Source organism: Centrocercus urophasianus, unplaced genomic scaffold (assembly GCF_019232065.1).
Source record: "Centrocercus urophasianus isolate 14NV4802_14NV808 unplaced genomic scaffold, USGS_Curo_1.0 seq_11, whole genome shotgun sequence".
NCBI classification, from domain to species: Eukaryota; Metazoa; Chordata; class Aves; order Galliformes; family Phasianidae; genus Centrocercus; species Centrocercus urophasianus.
Genome location: NW_024884253.1, coordinates 54,135,105 through 54,159,488, shown reverse-complemented (window position 1 = coordinate 54,159,488; position 24,384 = coordinate 54,135,105).

Here is a 24,384-nt window from a genome sequence, read left to right as displayed (position 1 = left end):
GAGTAGCAACATAAAAGATCTCCTGTGTTGAGAGGCGTACAAAGCATAGGTATGTCTATACTGATATGATATATACTTTTAAAAATGTTGTAATTGTTATTCCTTAACTTAAACATTTTAGACCATTAGTGTTTCTGAAAGCACAAATTCATACAAGTATGAATAAGAAACACATTGCTATCTTCAGATCCAAGTTCTCTACTGTTTTGGTGGGGGTTTTTTGCACACCACTGTGAATGATCTTTTTAAACAAGTATTTATTATTCCACCAGCTTCCTTTCATGATATCAGTAAACTTACATACATTTATATCTATCATAATTTCATAGAGAAAGTTGTAGAAAATGTATTGTCAACAAGTATATTTGCCTTCAGAAATATCATTTTAATTGCAGAAGTCAATAAAATAATGCTAAAATTAACTGAGCATTGAGTGTGACATTCAGTAAGATTTTTGTGGTGAAAGAAAATAAAGCAAACACATGTGAAAAAAAATCAATGAGTTAACAAGTACTTAAACTTTATTCGTACAAGGAATTTATTATGACTTAATACTGTGAAATGTCTTTGTTTATCAGACAAAGGAGGGAAGGTCCTTTTGAACAAACTTAATTTCCTTTTATGAAAAGGTCATCCACCTAGTTGGTCAAAGGAAGTCATTTGACATTATCTTTATGGACTTCAGCAAAACTGTCAATACTGTTTCTCACAGTATTCTGGACAAAATGTGCAGCATATATCTAGACAATAACTTAATGGTATGGGTGAGCAATTAGCTGAGAGGTTAGGCTCAAAGGATTATAGTAAATGGGGTGATATCAGTCACTAATGGGGTTCCCTGCGGATCCATTTTAGGGTTAGTTTTCTTTAATGTTTTCATAAATGACTTGGATATAGGATTAGAAGATGTTTTGAGCAAGTTTGCTGATGATACTAAGCTGGGACTCCATTGAGGGTGAAAAGGTCTTGCAGAAAGATTCAGACAAATTACAGAGCTGGGCAATTGTCAACTTCATGAAATTTAACAAGTGCTAGGTTCTACACCTGTGAAGAGGCAGCCTTGGCTATGCATACAGACTGGGGATGAGACACTGGACAGCAGCCCTACTGAAAGAGTTTTAGGGGTTTTGGTCAACAGCAAATCAAACATAAGTCAACAGTGTGCCCAGGCAGCCAGGAGGGCTAAACTGTACCCTGGGGTGCAACAAGCACAGAATTACTAGCTGGCTGAAAAAAGTGGTTATCCCACTCTACATTGCATTCGTATAGCCTCACCTCAAGTACTCTGTGCAGTTTTGGGCACCATAGTACAAAAAGGATATAAAGATACCAGAGAGTGTCAAAAGGAGGGCTACAAAGATGATGAAATGTCTAGAGGGAAAGACGTGAGGAATGGTTGAAACCCATTGGTTTGCTCAGCCTAAAGAAGAGGGAACCAAGGGGAGACTCTCATGGGGGAAGCAGATGCTGATTTATTCTCTCTGGTGACAGCAATGAGACCTCAAGCTTCTTCAGGAGAGGGTCAGGTTGGATATATGGAAAAAGGTTGTTCAGCAAAGGGTGTGGGTATAGAACAGGTTCCCCTGGGCAGTAGCCATGGCTGCAAGCTGCTAGAGTTCAAGAAGTATCTGGACAATGCTCTAATTCATTGAGTTTGAATTTTGGGTGGTGGTCCTGTGTGGAGTCTGAAGTGACACTGTGGACACTGTGATCCTTACAAGACACTTCCAGTTCAGGATATTCTATGTTTCTATGATTACTGTGATTTAACATGACTGTCTATGGCAAAAGAAGGTGATGACAATTTCTTCTAATAGGATACAAGCACAACGGAACGATAGCAGATAACAAAGAAGAAGAATAGGCTCAGTCCTTACAACAGAGATGGTGCAACATCTAACTAGAGAGATGCTGATCCCTCAGCTGCTAACCCATAAATGAGAGTGAGAAGGGGTGGATCCAGGCTCCACACCCTCCAATCACCGGGGTGGAGAGACTGGAATATGGGAGATCCCCAAGTCTGAGGAGACAGAAGTTTGAGTGAGATGTCAGAGAGAGACCAGAGAGGTCTCATGGCATCTTGGCCACCAGCTTGTAGCAAGCACAATGTCACAACTCGAGCCTTTGGAAGAGAGAGATGAAAGTCTGCAGTCATTATACTCTTCGTGTTATTTATCCTCTTCATCGTATTATAACTGAAAATGTTTGGTTTGACACTTAAGGTAGCTCCTACTTATGACAAAGATCCTGGCTTTCATTGGAGCAAGCTTCATTTTTATGTTGTATTCCTGATATTATTTTTTTAAATTGGTCAATGACTGAGTGCCTCCATGGTTATGGGGCAGGGAAAAGTGAAGTCCCTTATCAGTTGTTTTTTTGATTCTTTGATCAGAACAATTCTTGTGCTCCACAGAAACAGTTACAATCTCATGCCTAAGCTGGGCAGTAGTAGGCTTGCCTTCTCACAGCGCCTTGTTCCTTCAGATTGCTTCAGTACTAACTTGTTAGACTGGCTACTGATCATGACATAATGTATAAAAAAATAAAAAGCATAAAAAGAAAACGGGGAACCATTTACTTATTTTGGAGAGAAAGTTTTACAGAAATATTGCCCTTCCTCAGAAATTTCAGACAACAGTGAAAAATAGGTTATGATGCCTTTTCTGCTCAAGGAAAATAATTTGGAACATAATTCACAGCTGTGTAAGACAATTACTGAGATTGATTGCGTACTATGGATGTCTTGCTATAGTTTGCTGTAGTCTTTCCTACTGTGCTGATTCTAAGTAAATATACTTAGCTGAAGGGTACATGCAATGCAGAAAGATTCATCTCATTATTAACAGCTTCATTCTTGATTTAATTTAACCACAACAATGATATATAACTTCAACCTGAGCACTAATATTTCCAGCATGAAAGAGAGAGTGGGCTGAAAGAGAAGTCATAGTTGTGTGAATGAGAAATTAAAGGAGGTAAATCAGTAGTGGTGGATTTTATTTAATGGATATGAGGAGACAGAATAAGCCATGGTTAGTACTGATAAAGAAAAAAAGGGTAAATGTATCATCCATCTAGAAATCATACAGAAGATTCATGATGCTAAGTTTAAAGAAAGTAAAACTCTGTCCTGAGTGAACAAGGAACCTTCATATGTGCTGAAATTGTTAAAAAGTCAATGCAGCATAAGGATGTCTTCCTCTCATTGGAGCCAATGGTATTCAACTTCTACCTCTCATTCTCCCTCAAACTTGAGTTTCTGGCATAGGCTGTGAACAAATGAGGTCAGTGCAATGGAGCCAAGCCTTGGGTGGATCCTTGGTAGAAAAATGTTGGGATCCAGCCATGACTTTTTCTACAGAGAAAAAGGGGAGAGATGGGTACTGAAGCAGAAAATCTGGGTGAAATCAGTGATGGGTGGGCATTATCTCAATGTCAGATGCTCAATTGCAGTTAGTGAGAACAGTACTGGATAGGCATGGAGAGAAATTAATACGTATATTAGGTAAGTATGTATGTATATACGTATATAGAAGGTAAGTATGGAGAATAACTAGAAGAACATGAAGGGAGAAGGGAAACTGGTGAAGGAATGTCAAAAGAAGCTATACGGATGCCAGCTATAGCTAGAGAAAAGTTTGCAGTACAGAGAACATTAAATACTTGTGTTGATCAATTTATGGCATACCACTGGAAAAAAAGGAGGTAGCCTGACTAAGGTGTTCTGAGTGAAGAGACTTTGAAAAGCACTTCCTTACTTTCTTGAATGTTCAGACAATAACATTCTTACAGGTGGTTCATTTACTGATTAATCTTTCAATGGCTGCTGTTAAATTACACTCTTAATAGGTAGAGGCAGAATTGTACTAATACTTCCTACACATTTTTTGTCTTCAGGTTTCTAGATAAGCTTACCAGTAAGTCAAATAATTTTAAGTTATTTATAATAAGTTTTAATAAGCATTGTAATATTTAATACGTATATGTAACATGTAATATTTAATATATAATAAATTGTACAACAGCCAAGTTAATAATGTCCAGTTCCTAGCTATTTTTAAGAGATTCTAAAAGTTTAGGTAATCTAAGATTTCTTTTCAGGATAGAAAAAAGGTCTTGAAGCATGCTGAGTGCTGGGCCATTTGGTCAGTTTGTTGAAAGGTTGGGGGGGAGATTTACAAAAATAGTGTAGGAAAAGGTCATAATATAGGAAGAACTGTGTGGTAAGACAAAGGATTCTAACAAACATTATACAGAATATTCATTTCCCACAAGAATAAAACAATTCCAGCAATTTCAAAGAAAAAATCGTTTTGAGTGAGAGTAAAGTCGGGAATTATTTAGACCAAAAAATGGATCTATATTTATGTCTTCCTCTTATCGAAGAACCATGTAGTCTGTTTCCTATTCAGACTCCTCTGACTTTCGAATTTACAGCTGTCATGTATTTGAAACAGATCATCCTGATTAAGGTGCTGAATAAGTAATCACAGAACTCTGAATAGATTCAAAGGATGTCTGCATTAAATAAGACAACTCCATTTAAAGGAAAAGCATCAAAATGATCTGAACAGAGATGAATTTGATCATGCATGTATATGTGTCATTTACCTAGCCTTAATAACTGGATATTTCATTTGTTTCTTTAGCACTTTTGACTAATTTTCTATACTGTTTAATTTTTTCAAGATAATGTCTCACAAGAACTTCAAACCATGGATAATATAAAACAAACCTTCAAAGCAGTGATCAGTGTATATTACATCAACATATTTATTTCAATTTTCCTTAAAAGCATGTGAGTAGCTACATATTGTAAAGAAAAAATAGTGTTGGATGTAAAGAAAGCAATAAAACATGTCTTGTCAAAACATTTTATTTTTAATGTTGTGTTTCTTACTTTCAACACAAAGGAAATTATTAAGCACTAAAATAAATGAAATTCTGTAATTGTTTAAACGCTGCTGTGTTTTAAATTATGCAATTTCATTTGCATCATGACAACTGCTTGCTAATTTTGTATGCATAGTATGCAGTGTATTTCTGTGTAAACTTACCATGACTTAGCACTCTTGCAATGTATTATAAATTGCATGTATTATTTAACAGTGTCCATAGTGAAACATTTTCTAAAATATATATGTAAAAAATGTTTGTGTGCTCAGTCAAATTAGATTTGAATGGCTGAGTCAACTCATGAAAATTTCAGGAAAGGAATAAATCCTTTAAAAACTGTATAGTGTATTTCCAGAGATTACTTTTCTTCTCATACTGGAATGTCTTTTCTGATAATGAAGCTTCTTTGTTAATGACATCTCTGCATTCTCACGAGAGGACTGTGCCTAGCAAAAACTGTTTTATTTTATTGTGATTTACAAAATAATAATAACAATAATAATAGTAATCATAGTAATAATAACACAACTGTTACTATCAAAATGATGTCTGCAAATTAAGAAAAAAAAAAGAGATTTATAATTTAAATTGATCATTACAGAACTTTAATTAGTCATAAATGTAGATTGCTTCAAGATGGCTTGATAGAAAGCTTTGCAGTTTGATGGAATATCTGGAATATTTAGTATTTTATTGGATGTTCTCTTATTCCATAGCCATTTTATTAGGACAATATCTTAATAGAATGACTGAATCCTTGATAATAGATCTCTTGTTTCTCTTTTAGGAAGAGTTAATTATTCTTTTCATGATATGAAAATACTCATAAGCAATACTGCAAAACGTCCCTTTCTTTATACTGAGCTTGGCCTGGTAACCAGTGGTTTTGTTGAAATAGAGTGATAGTATTTGTCTGGCCTTTTCTGATTGAATTACAGAGTGATTGACTTTTTATTCAACTGGATAGAACCATGCTGAGAATGGAAAGTATAATTAAAATTTTAATGTATAATTAAAACAATAAACAAAGTAGATGTGTTATTTTTGACAGTAGCGGGCAGTAGAAGTAGAATGTATCTTGGGGTTTTTGAACTGGGTAGGGAAAACTGTAACTAATTGCTGATTTAGTAGTAAAGATCTATATTTAGCTGTGCTGGGACCTCAATTATACTGTGCAGGGATGAAAATGAGAACTCATTCTTCCTTAAAAATAAAAAAATCATGCAAGTCTTTAATGACTATGATCAGCTCCTTTCCTTCCTTTAATACTTCTGTGGTCAGAGGATATTCAAGGTTCAGATTGCTTTTCACCCTAGTTTAAACTCTGAGTCTTAGAACTGATTTATCACCTCTGAGACCAAAATGGACCAGTTGAGAAAAAAAAAGGTATCTAGATGTTACTTTTGAAATACTTTTTTATTTTTAAGGTAATTTATTTCTTGATACTATGATGAAATGAGAGTTTATCTTTACCAGAAACTTCCTTGTGATTTCTGTTAACAAATTTAAAGAAGTAGGGAACAGCAGTTTTATGATGTTTCTGAATAGTTTGGGGACTTACTTCAATTGAACGTACTTTTCCCTTTTAGCTCTATGAAAGTGCATAACTTGTAAATTAAACTATCTTGTTCAAATTTTCTGAAAATCAACAAAGCAATTCTATTCTGAATCAGAACAACTTTCTTAATCTGAACTTTACAATTGGCATACTCTAGTGAGAATAATGGCACCAGGAGGAGTTAGTGTCAGATATTCACTGACTCACCATCGAGAATCTATCTATTGCCTGACATCATATTGGTATTATCGCTTCTGCGCTCATAAGCTTTGTATGTTCATCTCGTTTATATTGTTACAAGACATGGTATATCAAGGGTTAAGAATGGTATTGGTCAGAGTAAAACATTCCTGTGAAATTACTGGCAACTGCCTTGCAAAAATATATATATATTTTATACTACTGTGAGACTGAGATATTTGTGGCTGTCTGTATTTGCTATTGTATAATTAGGAACAGAAGTTATCCTGCAGTATTTACTAGCCGTATGTTTTTCTTCTAGTTTGATTATTGTGTCGTAATTGGTGAGTATTCCTGTGTATGCTAGCATTAAAATCAAAACTGTTCATTTTACAGAATATAAATTAACGTTTACTTATATTGAAGTGTATACTAGATGGCCATTAAAAATCTGCCGATTGCTCTAGTAATATATGCAGGTAGACATGCAGGTGAATGTCGAGGAGATTTTGTCAGATGAGTATTGCCAATTATTATCATTTCTTTTACGAGGCTTTCCTCTGACTTTATTTGATTGATTAAGAGAATCCTGTAGTCCTAAAATACAGGACTAAATCGCATAAGGTCTTTAAGATATTTCTTGCTTTGCATAGCTGGAGGCTACGGAAAAATATGTTGTCATTTCTACTACTATGCACAGCATCTCACTACATGGCTGTGCTTTTTGACATATATTGAAATTGTAAGTGCAGGATATTTTACAGCACCAATCACTAAGCATCTGAAAATTTTCATGGTAATTTACATGTCATAATGACTGAAGCACATGTATGCTGTGAGAGAAAAAATGCTACCAGCAATACAAACAGAAGTCTCACAGTAGTCTATATTTTTCTCATGGTAAAAACACAGAGTTTAATATAAATATAAATTTAGATTAACATTAACCACTTTTTTTTTTTTTTTTAACTTCAATATAGATTTTGCTACTTATACTTCTCCATTAAAATTAAAAAAGAAAAAAAGAAATATAAAGAGGAAAAACCACCCCCAACATTCTAATAGTAAAAAATTGTGAGTCAGGTAATAAACCAAATGTAACAGAATATACTTAGACATTCTGATAATAATAAATAGTTCTTTAGGAAACAAAGCATCATTTAACAGAACTCTTTTACAGAATATAATTTTGACTGAATTTCTAATTGTTTGATTGTGTTTCAGTTCCAGTGTGCTCCTTGTTTAGCTGCATAGAAAGTTCCAGGTGTATAGAAGCAAAAATAAAAGCAAATTTACCTCTTCAGATGCTTTTTTGCCAAGAAGAGAAGAAAAAGAAATCTTAAATTTTAAAAAACAAAAGGAGATGTGAGTAGGAAATAGAACAGTGTAAAAGAAAGACTTTCCAAGCCTTGCTGAGGTATTCATCCATTTTACTTTTTTAAAGTATTTTCTCTTTCTCTGATTCCCTATGCTTACATTTCCTTAATTACATTTTAACCCTTTCTTTTTTTAGCTTAAAATGCGTTTATTTGAGCACTTCAGAATGATCTTGTTTTCTTGTTTCATCAAATGCCATGTAGCATCATAGTTTTCAAGTTTTTCCCAAACAAATTGCTTGCTCAGAAAATATCTGAGAAGCTCTAATTGACAGATTTTTTTTTTCCCCTTTTGAGAGGGAAGTGGAAAGGTCACAGGATTTTTTTTTTTTCCTCTCCTTCTACTGCAATAATAAGTATGCATCTGAACCACTGCAGTAAGTCAGCCTTCTCAAGTTTTTGGGTGGCCAGTTTTACTCCAAGACAATGTGTGCTAAATTAAAGAATCACAGAATGGCCAGGAATGGAAGGGACCTCAAGGATCATGAATCTCTAACCCCCCTGCCACAGGTAGGGTCACCAACCTCCACATTTAAAACTGGAACAGGCTGCCCAGGGCCCCATTCAACCTGGTTTTGAACACCTCCAGGGATGGGGCATCCACAGCTTCTCTGGGCAGCCTGTTCCAGAACCTCACCACTCTCTCTGTAAAGAATTTCCCCCTGACATCGAACCTAAATTTCCCCTCAACTTAAAACCTTTTCCCTAGTCCTGCAGTTATCTACCCTTTCAAAGAGTTGATTACCCTACTGTTTGTAGGCTCCCTTTAGGTACTGAAAGGCTGCAATGTGGTGACCTCACACAGTACATTTTCATTTTCCTATTTTTGTAACTCTGTCCACAATGTGCAATTTTGTATTTAGTGGTATTTCAGAATCATGGAGACATGCTTCGTTCTTGACACGAATAGATCATCAAGGAAGTAAGGCTTGGTTGTCATATTCTAAAAGAGTTTCTGGAATTGTTAATCTCAGTTACAATATTTATAATTTAAAGTTGTACTTTTAGTCAGGTGTAGAATCACATATACAAAACTAAACAATATAAAAAGCAGCATCAGTCAGAGGTCTTTGCAATAGACATAAAGGCGAATGTGTTTGCCTGCATGAGATATGAGTGCAGGAATTAAATGCAAGGCTGAAAAGCACAGAAGTCTTTAGCATACACTTATGTGCCAGCTCTCAATATTAGTAATACTTCAGGTATGGAAACATAGAAAAAATGATTTGTTTCAGGACATGTTAAAGGGAAATCACTACTGCTTAATGTATCAGAATAATCCTTCAGAATGAAAACAGCAAACATTACCGCACAGAGAAACTTTTAACTGCAGCATAGCAGAATGTATTTTACGTTGTTAGCATTCTTTCTCTTCACTGTTAAATTCAGACAGGTTTTGGTCGTTTTGTGGTGCATTGAGTCATCTAGATTCTGTCTGATCCAGACATCGATGAGTATTATGACAGTCCAGTGAAGCTGGTCTTTTCCCTGTCATTTAAGGTAGTAGAATGAAGAGATCTGCTGACTTTCTAGTGAATTCGCTTCTCTGCTAATTGCCCCCTGAGGAGCAGAGTGTCAGCAACAATTCCTATGAAATCTTGAATAATGATTAAAAATGGAGGAAGCAAGGCAGCTGAATTAAAGGTCACAGTATAATCTCCACTTATTGAAACAAATAGAGTTAATCACAGTACTCCATCTTTTGTGGATATCTTGGTGTGGATTTTTTTATTTTATTTTACATTTTCAACAACAGAGACTTTCCAGTTTTATTAGATTGAGCTTAATGTTCTGTTTATGAGCATTCTGCATTGACAATAATGAGATGCTCATGCCCTTTTCCTTACATTAAAAAGTAACTTTAAGGAAGACTTAATTATAATTTTATTTATCAGTAAATGAGGAAACTGTCATTTAGTGAAAGAGGAAAACATGTTTAGCAATGCTACTGAGGAGATTACAAGATGCAGTTCTCTATACCCTTATAAATTTGACTAGATAACTAAAGAAACATTATTTGTATTAGAATAAATAGAGAATAAATGCAATCATTTATAAATACAGAAAATACTGTCAGAAGTATCAGTTACAGTATTACTCAGATATCCGTAAACTGCTGCAAAACAGTGCTCTTCTCAATTTTTTTGGTTGTACACTATTGCTTCCTGGTTTCAGCCAGATGAGTGTCTGGCTGTGTCTTAGAGTGTCTTAGAGAATTCTGTGAGTGTCTTAGACAATTCTAATTTGTCAGGATGTGGGTCTTTTTGTTTGTTTGTTGTTGTTGTTCTTGTTGTTTATTTTTTTGTTGCAGATGTTCTTGTTGAGGTTTGCTTTAGGTTTATTTTAAACAAATCCAACAATTTTCAGAGTTTGACAGCGAAAATATCTGAAAACTTGTTTCTCAGGGAGAACTATTGGCTTGAAATAGGATTCTTCTTCAATACTTCTTTGAAAGATAAGGAGGCTCTGCTTGAATGCATTTATTTTCATTTCCTCACTGACTCTTTCTTGTCTGGCAGAATACATTCTCTTCACTGGATTCCTTAAGGCTGTATCAGAAGGCAGGGTGTGCTGAATTGCTTGAGACCATTGTTTCACTTTAAGCTGGAATCTTGGTGGATGCAACAGGTCTTTTGTTTTCCACTTGCATGGTGATCCATTCATCCTGAACAGGTTTCACGTTGAGATGAGCATTAAACTTCTGAAAACAGAAGATGCAGATTATAGGTACTAGACAGATAAGATGGAAGTTTGTGGGAGAAACTATAAATTGTGACATCACCACTCTTAAACTGATTTATTGGCTTCTGCAGCATTCCTCAGTTTCAGTGCAGAACTTAGACAACCTTGCAGAGATGATGACTCAGTTTTTGTGTAATTCCATCACTGAACCTCAGGTCATCACTGGAGTTTAGGACTGGCTGGCATCTGCTTGTTTTAGCCTGCAGTTTTGAAAGATTATGCTGCCTGCTCCTTTCAAATGGAAATGTTTTCTGTCTGTGACTCACACCTCCAGCTACAGCTTTTATCTCTTTCTTTCATCCTTTAAAGGTGGTTTGTCTTAGAACTTTGGTAGGGGAAAAATATTACTCCCACTTGGACTCATGATAGGTACTGCATATGTGTGCATACTCTAGTATCCAGTGTGTTACCTCATAATAAATTCAGAGCATTTTTCAGAACAATAGAACAAGCTGGACAAGCAAATTCCAGAACTGTAAATTATTTTTATAAAAAGTATCTGGGATTACTTTTCTCACAGGAACAGACTCCTCAGGACCATTCTCTGGATGTCATTCTCGGACAGTGTAATCCAGGAGATAACTATATAATCATACATGAAATTCCCTTTCTCTCTGTGCATATGCACACATGTACAAATATATGTTTCAGCATTCTTACCAGTATATAACCACAAAGTCTCTTCTAAATATCGAAATACATATACAGCTCATCTGTACATTTGAGCTATGACTTTAAAATTACTACATTATTTATACATATAACATGCTTATGTAATTTAAATGTCATAACTCTGTAGCCCACATGCTGACCTTCTAACTCTGAGATATCACAGAATCATAGAATCACAGAATTTCAGGAAGGAATCTAAAGAGATCATTGAGTTCAAGCCCCCTGCCAAAGCAGGTACCCTATGACAGGTCACACAGGTAGGCATCCAGCCAGGTCCTGAATATCTCCATAGAAGAAGACTCCACAACATCTCTGGGCAGTCTCTTCCAGTGCTATGTCACTCCTGTAAAGAAGTTTTCCTACACATTTGTATGGAACATACTGCATTCAAGTTTTAGGCCATTATTCCTTGTCCTATTGCTATGAGCCAGTGAGAAGAGCCTGCCCTCATCTGCTTGCTTCCTTCTTCCCTTTAGATATTTATAAACATTTATCAGATCTCTCAGTCTTTTTTTCCCCAAGCTGAACAGACGCAGGTTATTCAACCTTTCCTTATATGGGACCTTTGTCATCTTTGTGGCCATCTGATGGACTCCTTCCAGGAAATTCCTGTTTGTTTGTTTGTTTTTTAACTGGAGAGTCCAGAACTGGACACAGTATTCTAAATGTGGCCTCACCAGAGCTGAGTGGAAGGGGAGGTTCACTTCCCTCGACCTGCTGGCCATGTTTTTTATGCCCTTTCCTTCTATCTGGTCCACTGTATTTGAAACAATATGTTAACTGTATGGTGCCACAAAGATATTTTCACAGAGTGAAACTGAGGCTATTTTTAAAAGACATGAAGAATGGAGTAGGAACAACTGTTTGATGCTGCAAAGTCTGTTGTTAAAATACTACTTGGAGAGTGGAACATAGTGATTCATCCTCTTGTGAACTGTGAATTTGGTTTCTGGTACATGCTGTTCCTGCATTCAGAGCCGTGCCAAAGAGATCACTAAAAATGAAGTGGGTCAGATAAGATACAGCATTGTGACTAAGTTTGTTGGATATATTAGGTGGGGTAGACAGCCTTAGTGTTAGTCTGTGTACTCAGAAGCCATTCCAGTCCAGACCAGATTTTGAGGAGTTGGGTTTTGATGTTCCCTTCTTCGGAGCTTAACAGGAAGTTTTACCTCCTTTTGTCTTTTCAAGAAGAGCTGAGACAGTCTGGCTGAGCCCTGACTTCTCAGCCAAATATGTCCTGAGCACTGTGGTGAATGGCCATCTGTTAGCAGAGAGATGGAACCATCTGAATATGAATACTCATGGTACTTCTGTGAGAAGCAGGAACTCACTGCTATCAAGATTTGTTTCCTCCACACTCTTCGTTGATCTCAAAGTAGATGAAATAAAACATTTCATGCTTTCTGAATCAGCAATTTTGCTCCAATTATACTTCACTTAATTAAATTCTATTAAGTAAATTAATCTTTTCTACAAGTTGAAGTGCATTTTAGCTGTAAATGCAGTACTGGAAAGAAGTACAACAGCTCACTAACCTAGGCTTGCTTACTGCTTTGATTTTTGTTTTCATTTTATTTTCATTATTTATAACTAATATCCTATTTTATACATTTCCATGTCATCCAAAGATTGTACAAATAAGCCTGTCAGAAGACTGGCTATGATGGCTTCTTCAAACCTGTTGATATGTAATCTATGTTAACTATTAATCTTTTTGAAATGAATTTTTTCACTGGAACCATATATGTACAGCACCATCCGTAGGATGATGTTGATTTTGCAAGATGGCAGAACATTTTCTCTCTCACACAAGTTGGGTGCCACACCCAAGTGGCATAACCCTCATAAGATGAAGCAGGAGACACACACACACACCAATATGATGCTGCAACCGCTCAGTTTATTGCACAGATTATTTGCTTTTATATTCCCTTGTTACATGTGAAATACAATGATCGGTTCTGCATGAAGCTCATAACATACTAAGAATTAACATATATGGTCAAGTTATTTCTTATTGGTCCCTATGTCCCTTCTGTGTTCTGCAAGTGCATGCGTGCTCTTCAGGAGAATGACTAAGCATAGAGGTTGTGTAGTTACATCTTGATGTATTCATCCGGGCTCTCAACCATAACAGGCCCCTCATTATAGGGCCAGTCATAGGGCCACATTTCCCTTGTGCCCTAGCACCTTGTAGTTTCTCCACAGTTGAGGAACTTGAAGCATTATTCTTTTTTTTTCCAGAATGCATTCTGAGATCATTAGATAAAAAAAAGTAGAGAAATAAGGCATCTGTACCCACTTCCTCCAATGCAGCCTTTTGTGACATCCTTTCTTCTCCTGCTAATGGCTGGCAGACCAGTGGCTTTGTAATTTGCTGTGTGAATTCCAGGTAGCTCCTGAAATTACAGAAGAGAACTGTGACAGAATAAAAGGAAAGTTAAAACTTAGGAGACCTCAGAAAATGACTGCAAAACTTGATTACTGTAGTCTGGACTAAACAGTTTGGGCCTTGACCTTAATTTTAGTTTTCACCTGTTGAAAAAAAAAAAGTATTTTTTGACTAAAATTAAATAAGAAAACAATATTATTTCCAGGCATTTAACACATGTGAATATTCTTTACCAGCAGAAAAATATGTATATACTGGATTTGACTTCAGTAACTTTGTTGCTTGAAGTAAGATTTATTCACTTTCAAAAAGTTGTTCAGAGTTATATTAGGAGTTTCAGAAAATAGAAATAGAAATATAAAATAGAAATAGAAAATAGAAATAGAAAAATAACTGATAAAGTAGTTAATATAAGATTCACCATGGAACAAATGCACAGTGTGCGGCGGTTAAAAAATTAGTAGCATAAGAATGTCTGTTTCTAGGTATTCTAATAAGATGTATGAATCAGATGCTAGGTCTTGCGTGATCTAGATTACTGTTATTTTTTAAATATTTATTGTCACAGTCTTGGAATTCTAGTAATATTGATATCCAGATGAGAGCTATACTACAGGGTCTGCTCTCATTTAGGATCAATTAATAATTAAATTATCAAATTTTAAAATATTGAAAAAATAACTCTCTTTTCTCCACAAATTAGACTTTTCCCTGTTGATTTATGCATAATATGTCCTGTGATAAATGAACTGAATCTTGTTTCCTGCTACTTTGACTAGTATTTTGAGCAATACTTGCATTTTCTCCTCTTTTTCTTCTGTTTTGAAACTAATCTTTCACTGATCTACAAAGGAGAAAAGGCAAGGTATTTCATTAACTTAAGAACTTTTGAAGGACTTCAGTCTGAATTCACTTCCCCTACTAATCACCTCCAGACCAATATTTATTTCCTAGAGCACTCTGCACACCCGGCTCTGGGCCGCAAAAGGTATGACAGATTCTTCTTTCCTTCCATTTGGAGCTGAGTTATTTCATACAAAATGGATTCTTCGAACTGCACTGAAAAAAGCAGCCATCTGTTCTCTGAAGAAAACAAGTTGGTTTTTAATTCTAAGAAGATTTTTTTTGTACTCTTTTGCATGCACACAAAAGCATTTTGTCTTAAGCTTCAGTGAGTATTTAGGTGTACAGAAACACTGTCTGCTTTGATTTATCCAATAAAGAAACCAAATTTAAATAGTAAGCACTTTACTTTTTTCATCCATTTTGTGAAGGAAGTTGTGCACTTCATTTGTTTTTGTAAATTACAATTTGAATTTGTGCCTGTATATCACTTCAGACACGTATGAGTTATTCTAAACACTGTGGAAATGTGGCAGAACCTGTACAATGTCTAAAACATTTCTAATGGGGGACAGTCCCAAACAATTTGATATCCAAGGAGCATTTTCATTGGCTTTGATGCATTCTTTGATGCATTCTTATGATGCTGTTCCAATGGAAAAAAGGTCTGCACAGTATTTGTAGTGAATCTGGGTCTCGGCTCATGGGTCTGTGCAGAGCTGTGATACACAAGCTCATTTATCAGCTTGTGTTAGCTCTCAGTTCATGAACTACACAAAGAAAACTGAACATTTCAGATGCATTCAATTCAAATGCTGCTCTGAGGTTTGGATGATTTATTTAAAACTAGAAAATACCACTTATTTTAAGATCAGTCTCAGAAAGCTAACAAAAATTTCAGATATCTGAAGTGCGTTATATTGTTTCTGTTTACTGAAATATCCAGAACCACTCATTCTCTCCTTCAGAAATTCTCTTTCTTAGAAGAGCAAAATAAGGGTGACATTGAGTTAATGGATCCCTGCTATGGACTGGCCTGCGTAAGTAGCTTTCTTCAATAGTAAGTTCCAAAGCTTACTGTGTTTCACTTTAACTGGATAGAACCAGTTAAAACTTAAATGGAGGAAAACAGCTGTAAAGATTGTTAAGGTTTCTGGACCTGGAAGGTACAGCCAGCAGTCCTCCTAGAAAGCTTGTTTTGCAAGTTTATTTTACATTAAATACAGTAAATAGTAATACAGTAAATTCCCAGTAATAGTAATACAGTAATACAGTAAATTCCCAGTTCACGCTTTACGTATTTCGTTCATCTAAATAGCTAATGCACATATGTTTGCATTTTGAGAAGAATTGAAGTGTATCAAGATTTGAATACCATTTGAATGGTATTACATTTATCCAGATTAAAATAAGAAAACAAATGGTTTCCATTAACAAATTCACAAATCACATCTCAAAACTCATTTGTTAATGCTTTATTGAAAAGCATTAATACAGAGTATTTCAGTCATGTAATTGATTATAATGGCAATTACATATTGTGAAATACTGCATGTACAAGTGTTAACTTGTTTTCCATTTGTGCTTATATTTCACCTAAGATACTAAATATTTATAAATAGAAGCTATTAGAGAAATATTGATAAACAATTTTCAAGTTATCCCTTTGTTCATTCTGCTGCTTAATCATTTTCAAAAAGCAAAATATTTTTACATACAAACTGTTTCTGTCAGAGAAATCACTTTCATCTGATGCTCTCACTGTTGTATTCATCAGGCAATCAGAGAAGTGGAGAATACTCAGAAGAGGTTTAATAATAAAGAGCTCTGTACTGCAGCAAGGAGACCTAATTTTTCTTCCCTAGTCTTTTGCTTTAAGAGCTTATCTGATCAGGACATTCCTCTAGAATTCCTTGTTTTACATTTCTGCAATGTAGATTTGAACCTGTAAATTTGTACCAGGGTCTCAGTTGTACTGTATTAGCAAAGAAAGCCTTCACTTAATGAATAAAGCCATTTTTTGTTTTTAAGCTTTTTATTATTCCTGGAAATTCCAGCAAAGGGAGGTTAGCTCACAGTTCTACTCTCTGCTCTGCTTCTAATGCACATAACTCCTGTAATTAACCTAAGATACAGGTCAGATTGATCAATACTGACTAACTCATGATCTACAGTTGGGTGAATATTGTAGCTACAGTGGGACTTGTGATGAGATGTCCTTAATTTCTCTGTAGATTTGACACTGGCTTACGCTGTAACTGAACAAAAACTTCATTATGATCAACTGTCTCTTTTTAATGACAAAAATGAGTAATCTTGAAGCACAGCATTACAATTTCTAATCCAATTACCAAAGTAATCATGACAGGAATCTCTCGGCAGCGTTTGACACATAAATGAACCAGAGCACAAAGGTTCTCAAAGATAATTTTTATTATTACATAAGGTATCTATGTTGAGCCCAATGTGTGCTCACACAGAGTCCAGTGCACGTAGTTTCTATCAGTAACACTGGAGAGGAGAAAAATGGAGATTTCTGACATTGTATAACAGGTCCATGAGCATGGCCAAAATACTTGTAATGGAATGTATTCCTAAGTAGTGATAAGTTAGGAGCAGAAAAATTATATAAAGTGTCACAAGTGAAACGAACCTACTACTTGTTTAAGACAAGTAAATTCAGATTCTAAATTACTAAATAGTCAGAAGCTTTTACTTCCTGCCATCATCTATTCTATTACTGCTTACAGTAGTACAAAACAAAACAAAAAATAATACTTTATATGCCATCTGTTTTCTTAAAAAGGCAAAAAACAGTACAGAACCAAAACTCTTCTGGCAAGAGTAATGATCACAGAATCATGGAATGGCTGAGGTTGGAAATGTCCTCTGGAGGTTATCTGGTCCAACCTCTCTGCTCATGCACTAGCATCTAGAATAAATTCAAGATTATATCCGGATGGCTTTTGGATATCTCCAAGGTTCTCCGCAGACTTTGTATAATAGAACTCATAGAAATCATATCACAGAACCACTTGGATTGAAAGGGACTTCAAATATCATCTAATTCCAACACCTCTGGCATTGATCGGGGTTGTTAACCACCAAATCAAGCACCCCATCCAGCATGGCTTTGAGCATCTCCAAGAATGAGGTATCCACAGCTTCTCTGGGCAACCTGCTCCAGAGCCGCATTATACTCTCAGTGAAAAATTTCCCCCTGATGAGTAATCAAAATCCCCCCTATTTTAAATATTTTCCCCAAAATCTGTCTACTTCCCTTTTCTTCTAGTGAAATCTCTGTAGGAGGAGTAAAACTTTTAAAAAGGAGAGAAAGGAGAAGCATTGTCATAAAAAAGAGAAGCCTCTCTTAAAAAAATGAGAATTCAGTAGCTGTAATTGCTAATTATCTGAGTCAAGTTCTGTCCCCATATATTCCCTAGTATACAAGCACATTTCAGAAGGCTTCTTATGGAAATTGTCCTGCCTTTTTTTGTGGTATACCACAGAAATTTGTGAGCTCATTCTGACTGCACTGAGTGCTTTATTAAAAACAAAACAAAACAAAAAAACATGACTGTATTAGTATTCATAATCTTGGGAATGGATAAACCACACTCAGAGGCAGTATATTTTAGCTGAAAGTTGACAAGCATTAACATGATCACCCAGCTCTTGAATCAAGACTGTTATTTATCCCATTAGCTCAGAGAATGGACATAATACCTTTCACAATATAAAATTTAGGCATTTTCTTTTCCAGAATAAAAATAATATTTCCATTGTTGTTATGAAATTCATAATGAGGTAGTATAACTCCTTCAATCAGAATATTCAGTTATCTCATTGTGTTTGTATTAGATTCTGAGATTTTAAGCTCTCTAGTTATTTACATTTTTTAAACTGTGCCTCTCAAACAGGAGAAGTACACATATACTGTAAAATACTGCATACTCAAATTCTCTGGGTTCCAGAATCACAGAATCAGAGAACTGTAGGGATTTGAAGGGACCTCTGGAGATTGTCTAGTTCAACCACCTGCTAAGGCAGGTTAGGTTCTATACATGAAGATGTACAGGAAAGTATCCAGATGGATTTTGAATATCCAGGAGAATCCACAAGCTCTCTGGGCAGCTTGTTCAAAGTAAAGATGCTTTTCCTCATATTCAGATGAAACTTCTGTGGGAAATGAAATTGTTTCTGCACTGAACATTGAAAAGGGCAATTGATCTAAAGAATTAAGCTGTAACATATCCTTAGAAATAGCTGATGTAGAAAGTAAGAATACCATACATATTAGTAACATATTTTAGAAACATTATTACTAAATTACCTACTAAATACTTTCTCACAAATTTGCAATAGATTTTGAATGTTCTAAACCATATGAGTATAGTATTCTGAACTGGGAAACATATTGTAAGGCTGCTCATTAGACCAGCAGAAATAAAATGCATTTAACAAACTTTCAAGGAGACAGGACCTTTACACAAAGCAGAACGGTCCCACTTTGTGGGAATGTTAGGATGCCATAGACAGGCTCCAAGATACTCCCCTCTATCCTCCTTCGAGTTTATCTCTATGCTAGGACAAATGAATGACCAGAACAATGACCCAGTGTGAAGGGGCCAAATGTTAGGGAGGTAATCAAACAATTGAGGCTAAGTCTATGTTTATGTTGTAAAACTGACATCTGAAAAGTTATGACCAAATGTTTGTTAAGAAAGCAATCGTTAGAAGTCAATTAATCAATTAAAACATTTGTGTTTGGGCAGTAAAGATTTGTGTCTACTTGGTGTTTGTATGATTAGTGAAGCGTCATGAAAGAGTGTGAACCTGCAGTACTCAGCCAATGACGAACCAGAGGAGAAAGAGATAAGCAGCGGGCAACAGGGGATAAAAGATGTAACACTGTTTTCTCGGACTCTTCTGCTTGCAGGAGGCCCACCATTGCAATTGCGAATAAAATCTGCTTTATCAGAGAAACCATCCTAGAAAATTATTTGGATATTTCCAACACTTCCTTTGTGCCCAATGCCTTCCTTGTCGTGTTGCTGCTCACCACTGAAAAGAACTGACCCCTGACTTTTTTTATTTATTTATAGATATTAATATTTATAAGATTGATAAGATACCCTCTCAGTCTTCTCCAGGCTAACCTGTCCCAGGATCATCAGTCTTTCCTCATAAGAGAGATGTTCCAGCCTCTAGTAATCCTTGTGATCCTCCACTGAACTCCAAGGTTCCCTGTTTTTCATGAACAGGGGAGCCCAGAACTGGACACAGTACTCCACATTTATCTCTCTAGGACAGGATAGAAGAGGATGATCACCTCTCTTGACTTGATCTTTTTAATGCAGCCCAGGATACCTCTGGATTTCTTGGCCACAAGGGCACACTGTTGACTCATGTTCAACATGTTGGCTACCGGGACACCCAGGTCCTTCTCTGCAGAGCATCTCTCCAACAGGTCAGCCCCTAACCTGTGCTAATGCATGTAATTATTCCTTCCCAGAAATTCCCTACACTTGCCCTTGCTGAACTGATAAGGTTTCTCTCCACCAAACTCTCCAGATTATTACTGGGAAAGGACTTATCAGTGAATGACAGTGATTTGCATTCTGTTTCTTAAGAGATTAAGACAATTTTAAAGCATCACTTCTTTTCAGATCAGTGACTGATTGAGTAAACAGTGTTTGTCACTGTAAGGCAGAATTTTAGTTACTTGATTATCTGAATGTCAACTTAGAAATTTCTGTGCACATACATATATATGTATAATTTTACCTTGTAATATTGTAACGCACACTTACAAAACTGTTAATTTTTGTAATTAGTATCACAAAAACATGTAAGTCAGTTTTCAGGATGATTGGACTTTATTCTATTTAATGGCTCAAGAAATTGTCTTATGTTTATAAATCCAGAAGGAAATGAAGGAACTGTGTCAGTTATTTTGATTATTCTGCATAAACTTTTAACATGCATCTTCATTTTTGTCAGGATCCTGTTTCTTCTAAGATGTTTTTACATTTTTTTCCATTCCAATCAAAGCATACATTATGGTGTGTGATTCTTATATATGTATGTCTAATATTTCTCTTGTCTAAGAGAGAACTCTAGCATAAATGTAGACCTCACAGTTATTAGGCTGAGAGTGTTTCTTCCACTTAACTCCAAGTTACAAAAACTATTATTCTTTACAGCATTTTGGAATTCATATTGAACTGTGTGTTCTGTGTTCAGATCTCTTCATTCAGTATGTTCAAAACCTCACAATCTTCTTTTATAAGAATTGATTTATCTACAATGCAGGATATTTATATGGTGTATGTAAGGATTTATCGCACTACAATTATAGCTCTGCAGCTATGGTTCTCATTTTTGCCCTGTTTTTAGAATTCTACCTGTTTTTGTTACAGATTTATTAATGGAAGATATTAGTATTTTGTTTACATTTTGAATGTAGGTCTAGAAAGTGACCTGGGTAGTAGATACTGATAAAGTATATTCTTCACTCGAAAATTTGATACTTTTTTGAGCTTGCAACTAGGTTCTGATACCCAGGGTTCTCACAGGTTTCTAATTGCTTCGGGGCTAGATAACAGCTAAAAGAAAACATGAACACTCACAGATCTTGAACTTAAGAAAGTGCAAGATTACTAAGCCATTTCTAATACGGTATTTTAAGTGATATCGCTTGAGGAAAATGACAATTATCCAAGTCATTTAACTTAACATATTGTTATCCTTCAGATGCTGCTATGAAATTTAAATATATAGTCTTTTTTTTTTTCTTCAGGAACAGAATCTCATCTTCATGTAAGGAAGCAATTCCTTAGAAATACAATTTTGAAAATAGTTTGAAACAAGTGTCTTGTGTAAACTGGACTGTACGAAGAATGTGCTCATCTTTGCAGGTAACTGAATGATTACCCAGCTAAGGAACAGCAGATGTTTAAAGAAGTCTTCATTAAAAGTATGGATAAGGGGTAACTAGGATAACTCTGCATTATAATTAGATTAGTTATTAATTAAATAATTAAATTAGAAATGCAATACCAGTCCACTAAAAATAAATGAATAAATAGATAAATAAATAAATAATCAGATCAGAACTTGCTTGATGTTTCCATGTTTCCACCATTTTATTTTCTCACATCTGTAGTTTTCTGCTTTATGCATAATATAATGTACAGAGAAACCCAAATCAAACCAGATCATATCCATGGTCAATCCAGGCCTGTGAAGGTTCCAAAAACCTAAGTCACAGATAAAGTTACATAAACTTATCAAGCTTTATAATCCACCTTTTGAAAAATCTGTAGTACATTTTCATTTTCAATTGCACCATTTAAAATATAACTACACATCATTATTATTTTACATAATAGCTAATAAGTGACATTTCTAGTAGCATTGAATAGTGAAAAAGAGAACTAGCCATATTGATGTCAATGAATGTCTTTTATTTTCCTTTACTTTCAACAGGACCAAGTCTTAAAAGATAGGTATCCTATATTTCATTGTTGTTGTTGTTTTTTTGTGTTTTTTGTTTGTTTGTTTTTTGTTTTTTGTTTTTTTTTTTTTTTTAATGAAATTTGTTATATTGTAGGAGCAAATTCTTAGTTATTATGATGACTTTATATTCATGGCTTTTAAAGAAAACTTCCTAGCTTTTCTAGACCTGGAGATTCTCTAAGATTTTTTTTTTTTTTTTTTTTTGCTTCTCCTTGGAGGGCTAGTTACATGTAAAGTTCTGTAGCTTGATAGAAAGCATCATTACTTACATTTTAACTCTGAGCATAGCTTAGATAATGTTGGAATTTTGTTGCCTCTGATCTCAGGGACTTCTAATGTCCACTTAGATCAAAGCAAGTAGCTTATAAAAACATTTGAACCACAGATGGTAATGTGTTCAACATCAAATTAAATTATATTTGTTCTTCTTGTCCAAAGGCTAATTTAGAATGGAATTTTGATGTTTCTCGTGTGGTGTTAAGGATACATGATACTGGCCACGACAGGGCCAGGGCCAAATCACTGGACATTCACACCAATATGGTGAACAGCAAAATGGTGTTTATTACAGGTGAACTCTAGCTTATATACCCTATGTGCTTCGTCTACGCCCCTAAAGCATGCGTCATACATCCATCACAGAGCAGGGGAGGTCCTGCCGTGTCACATCCCAATATCCCCTTGTCAACGCCTACTCCTGACACGTCACATTCCGATTTCAACACCAGACGCCTATTACAACATATGCAACATTCTCGTGACTGTTAATAGTACTTAAAATCTCATTTGCACTAAAACCCATGAAAAGAGGAGAAACAAAAAGTGGAATCAAATTTTCTTCTCATCTAGAAGCCAGTAATGAGCAGAGTATCCCAGGAATCAATGCCAGGCCCAGTTAACATCTTCGTTAATATGAAGTTAAAAAAAATACAAATCACAAAACAGGCACCATGACATGCTGTGGACCACCCAGGTGGAAAGCAGCTTTGTAGAAAAGGGTCTGTGAGTCCTGGTGGGCACCAAGTTATACATAAGTTAGCAATGTGCCATTGCTGATAAGAAGGCTAACTGTATTCTTCGATGCATTAGCTATCCAAGAAAGAAATTGGTGGGGATTCTGATGGGAAAATCTTTACGTGTTCTATCAAAGCCATGAAGCAAATACTTTATCCTTCTGCTCTGACTTTGTTTTCTTTGAATGCTACTTTTATACCCTGATAATCTATTGGATTTGCAGTCCCCATTAGACTTTTACTCCTGATGTTTTGAATAAATATGTATTAATGTTGATGTATTTTGCTAGTTGCACCTGAAGGTTTACTTCAAGCCATCTTCATGGAGATTTTTAGCTTGCCAGATATTACATACCTTCTATTTTCTTCATTTGGACATGATCCCAGGTCTTTGAAGACTGCTTTTAAATGTTTTGCTTTTGCTTATCCCTTTTGACTTGATCTTGTTAGGTGTCAATGCTACACCAGTGTTATTAAATTACTGTGCTGCTAGGGAAGGAGGATGCTTTCAGATTTTGGATCTTTTCCTAAAGCACAATTTCTTCCTCAGTCTGTGCATTAAGATAAGTTATGGTGCATTTATTTGGCAGCTATGATTGACATTCTATTTGCCACTGCTCTGGCTGTTCAGTAGATGATGTCTGTTAGCGTCCCAATGGGCTGCCTATCTCTTTAACTTTTAAAACATAGCATATGCTTTATAATGTTTAGCTTTAAAATCAGATTATATGTGGAAGATGGCATTTTTCAAAAGATTTAAGGACCTCTAGGGAAATGTTAAGAATCCTAAAAACTAAGATGGTTTCCAAATGAGACGAGTTTTGTTTCCTAAGTTCAATTTCTGTAAAGTAGCAGTGAAACTGGCTATGTCACTCATTTTCAAATTTGTCCTTGGGTTAAATAGCACTTTTTTTTTTTTTTTTTTTTTTTTCTTTTTCTTCTTTTCTGAATAGATTGATATGGTACAATGGGTTTGATTTTTTTTATTTCAGTCTTTCCCTAATTGTATTACTGATGGTGTTTCATGAAAACTGTGGAATAAGGTGGGTTTTTCTACCTATGTTCCATCTCCATATAGAAAAATTCTTAAGTATTTAGTGGTTTGGATTTTATCATTCTAAAAATATTTCTTCATTATTCTTTTCTTATTAAAGATTTTTCCCTTTCTGTTTAGATAGAAAAATGATT